Here is a 4,785-nt window from a genome sequence, read left to right as displayed (position 1 = left end):
ACGAGACCTTCGAACTTTTTTCTTTCCACAGTCGTGTCTCTTTGCATAATTCAATTTCATTAGTTTTGGCGGTGAAATCAAAAAACATTCTGGCAACTTCGTCATCCATTGTGCACCTTGGTTTGCCAACCAATCATTTATCAACAGATGCCACTGCAGAGGGATACTTTTGGCAGGGTCGCATCCAATAGGAATCATTGTGGATTTTTTCGTTTTTGGGTCACTTCTTTCCTTTAAATGCTGACTTTTCCTTATTAACAAAAATTTTGTTTCCAAACTCTCTTGCTCGTGACAATTATGAGGTTTACAACTCTCTGAGGCCATCCTTTTTCCCTTTATTCTAATCAAGTTAGTATCCTTTCGCCCCTTGTCTTTAAGTATTTAGATCATCCACTAGCTATGTCGCAGTCTGATTCTTCAAGTGACGGGACGATCAGTAGTGCTCTTGTAGGTTTTTTTGGTCCCGATCTAATTAGGAATGCCATGTATGAATTTCCTACTATAGAGCATGATAACTGCGAAAATCGCCACGATTGTATAGTGATTTAATCTTCCTTTTTTAGCCAAAATATTCCTAATCATGTGAATTTATTGCATATCCAGCTAAAAAGGGATGATATAGGATATAGATAGCAAAATCGTGCTAAAACCGGATAACGAAGGCATCAAAAAGGGAAGAAAAGATCTCAAGACAGATTTGTTGATTTCATTAAATGTGCCCACGCTTAGTGATTTGGTCAATACGGATGAAGAAAGGAAGGCGTGATTTCCACAAGAAAATATTAGGAATGATGTGCTTAGATTTGGAAAGGATTCCTTTAAATATGTTATTTGTGATTTATTTACCTTTTTAGAACTAATTATGTACTTATCCCCCCCCCCCCCCCGTCTAGATTTGTAGGAAATTTTTATTATAAATAGGATAGGTCTCTTCATTAGAGAAGAGAATCTTGGAATTGAATAGAATACTTTATTTTATTATCTTATTTCATTCTCATACTCTCCCCTTTAGTTTTAATTTATTGACAGTGTTAATGGAATTCCACTTCTTAGTGTGTTCTTCCATTAACATGTCCGGCTAAATTCTTTATTTTCTGATTAAGGTATGGTGATCGCTTGATTCGTAACATGTTGTGAGATCTAATCTGCTCTTTGTACACTTGTTAAATGAATATTCATGCTATTCTCTGTGCTTTTCTTACAAACATCTGAATTTTTAATGATATGGCCAATTGTTTATTATCAAAAAGGTTTGCTTAGCTAATTGGACTTTATAAATCCATGTAATTGTTTGTTTAGTTCAATACTTAGTCGCAACATCGCATGATTAATTATTTCATAGTAATTAGTTATGTTGTGGGGAATGCATGATCTAGTTTAAACGAATTATCCTCGTAGAAATTTGTTGACTAGAATCGGGCTTTTCTATTTCTTAATGCTATTAATAGATTAAACCTAGTGGATGTTCATAGGGTTGTCTGTTAATTAGAGATCTAGCCAACGATCATACCTTGGCTGACAAAAAGGTAAGAAAATGTGAGGTTGTTAGGTCGTACCAACAACCATAACTGATTTATTTGTTTACATAGTATTATTTTTGCATCAATGATCAACTCGCAAGAATCAAGCATGATCCTAGCCTTAACTGAAAAATCTCTCTCTCATATCCTCGTCAGGTAATTTCAATTGTTTTATAGTTTATTTAGTTTTCAATTATTTATTTTTATCATCAAATCTCCTCCCATTATTTTCCTTTTCTTAAAGAAATCAACTTATACCAGTCCCTGTGGAATCGATTCTACTCCCACTTTCACAAGTATTGTAGGAATTATTTTTGGTGGTCTCGACACCCACCAAATTTTGTAGTGAACCATAGTTAGCACAATCGATGTTAGACACTTGGAGTGAACCATAGCACACAACCCAATTGCAATCATGTGGGCCAATACTCAACAGTTTGGGACTAGATACGATAATCCTCCTGTCAATGAGGTAAATGTATCTTCCATTTATGATTGTTTTGATAAACTTTTGTCCCTTGTTGAAAGAGTTATCGAAGAAGAATTCCAATGGATGAAGGCTTGTCGAATATGTAATTCTATGGCACATCCCACCGATTTGTGCCCTATGCTTCAAGAAGAAACCATCGAGCATGCCAATGTTGTTGGATGACTTTTTAGACCACCACAAAGAGGATATGATCCTCAGTTCAACATGTACAATCCAGGAAGGACAGATTACCCCAGTCTTAGCTATGTTTCTCAATCTCAAAACTGGCCACCACCTCCTTCGCCTAATCCCACACCTGGTCCATCTCTCGAAGACATGATAAAAGCACTAGTGATCAATACACAACAATTCCAACAACAAACACAGCAGTTCCAACAACAGTTTCAACAGCAGACCCAGACGAGCATTCAAAATCTAGAATTTCAAATCAGTTAACTGGCGTCATCTGTTATTGAATTGGAATCCCAAGGTAAATTACATTCCCAGTCTGTTGTTGACCCCAAACAAAATGTTGGTGTTTTTGTCCTTCGCAGTGAAAAAGAGTTGCAACCAAACATGGACGAAAATGACACCAAGCATGCGCATGTCCAGCAAGGTGAACCAAATCAAAAGATGAAAATTTCTCAAAAGTAGACCAACAAGCCTAAAACAACCGACAGTGAACATCACAAGGCATTGATGGTCAAACCTCCATTACCGGAAGGATTTGCTGTAAAGGAAGAAGGGGAAACGAAGGGAACACTTGAAACTGTTAGCAAAGTGGTGGTAAACATTCCATTGATCGACGCAATCAAAAGAGTACCTCACTATGCAAAGTTCCTCAAGGTCTCTGGTTCGAGAACTTATAAGAACAAAACATTTCACGATAAAATAAGTTCGAGGAAGAATTCTCTCATTAACATCAAAGTTTTCCTCGGTCCACACCATTTTTTGGTGCACTACGACAAAAAGGAGTGGATTTAAAGTGCCCAACTTATTCAAGTTGAGGCACAACAATGTCTAGCCAAAGACATTAAAGAAAGGCATTACATGGCAACCCATGAATTTCTATCCCTTCTCCTCTTTTTCATTTCATTTCAGTGCTAGTGTTTTTATTGAGTCTTGAGAAGCGTGCCCATGCTTAAAGGGTCTTCCTAATCTGTTTGGCTCAATTCACCAAAACAGATTTGAAGTTTCCTTTAAACATGCCCACGCTTAAATGAACTTCGTAGGCTGTTAAATCACATCACCAGCCCTTATTTACTTTTCTTTTTCATTTAATTATTAAAAAAATATAGAAAAAAATAAAAAAAATCAGAAAATCGAAAAAATCATAATAAAAAAGGTAAAGTAGGTCAAAATATTTGACCACATCTTCATCTTTCTCCAAAGCATTGACCCCCTCTCTCAATTTTTTTTTACCCCACAGCAAAGTAGTCGTTATTCCACCACCATCTGCCATCACTCTCTTGCCGGAAAATAGTCCAGACTCGTCGTCGCTGCTTCACCGTCACCCTCTGTCTCTGAAACCACCGTTGCTCCCCGTCGCCGTTTGCCGGAGCCTATCTCTGCCAACTCCAGATCCATCGTCGCTGATTCGCTGCTGCACTTTTCCACCTCCTTCACCTACCCCACGTCACCGTCGCTCGATTTCTCCCTCTCCATTCATCATCGCACCACCACGAAACCTAAGACAAACAACCTTGGATGACATCACTCGAAGAATCGCTCGAATGGAGGCCAATTTGATTGACTTGTTCGAGCACATCGGGCTAACACCAAGGCTCCCACCCATGCCATGAGCTCTTCGCGGCATACACTAAGGGACGTTTCCTTAAACTCTCTCTCATTTTAATTTTAATCCTTGAGATGCATGTCATGGTCCACATTGAGGGCAATGTGGATTTATAGTGTGGGGGTATAGTTGTTGAGCATGCTTGTTGAATTCGGTTGTTGGTGGTCTTGTTGGTTGTTGAATATGGTTGTTGAATTTGCTTGATAAGATTTTTTGTGCTTGATGCATAATGGAAATGCGCTTGATCAAAAACTTTTGAGTAATGAGCCTTGTGAAAATTTTCCTTTTCTTTTTTACGTAAAAATTTTTTGACAAATTTTTGGAAAATTGTGGCATGATGAAACCCCTTTGAATTTTGGACTATTCTTGGCTTAATGATGTTATCTGCAAAAGAATACGTATTTTATATTTAAGGATAATTCACAAATTGAAAAGTTGTTTTTACCAAAATGACTTGAGTTAAAATCTTTTGATATAGGATTAGTGGACTAAAACATACCTCGTGAGATTTTGAGCTTGATATATTCATTCATGTTAAATTTCATTCTTTCTTGATAGAGAAACACTTCTATGGCTTTGACTTCCTAAAACTTGCCTTGAACCATATCGAGGCCACACAAATGTGCATTTATTTGGATATGATAAAGGCATTAGAAACTACTTTCGACCTTCTTAACCACCCAACACATTTTAACTTTAAAGAACCCATTTGAGCCTTTTTGACCTGTTTTGTTGATATAACCCATCATATACGAAACTATCCCGTCATTGTTTAACCCATTGATTTTGACCCTTCCAAGGATTATTGGAGCATCAAGGAAAATGGATTTATGTTCAAAAGAATAAGTTCTCAAAATGGGGGATTGACCTTTATGATTTATGTGATTAAAAGATATATCTCGAAATGAGTGTGGGGGTTCCAAAATTGTGATCTTCTTTAATTTATGGGAGCCGACATCAACTTTCTTGTTCTATGCCTATCTCAAAAAAAAAAACAAATA

The sequence above is a fragment of the Sesamum indicum genome, linkage group LG6 (assembly GCF_026168435.1).
Source record: "Sesamum indicum cultivar Baizhima isolate 11 linkage group LG6, ASM2616843v1, whole genome shotgun sequence".
Classification (NCBI taxonomy): domain Eukaryota; kingdom Viridiplantae; phylum Streptophyta; class Magnoliopsida; order Lamiales; family Pedaliaceae; genus Sesamum; species Sesamum indicum.
Note: the sequence above shows the minus strand (reverse complement) of the source record.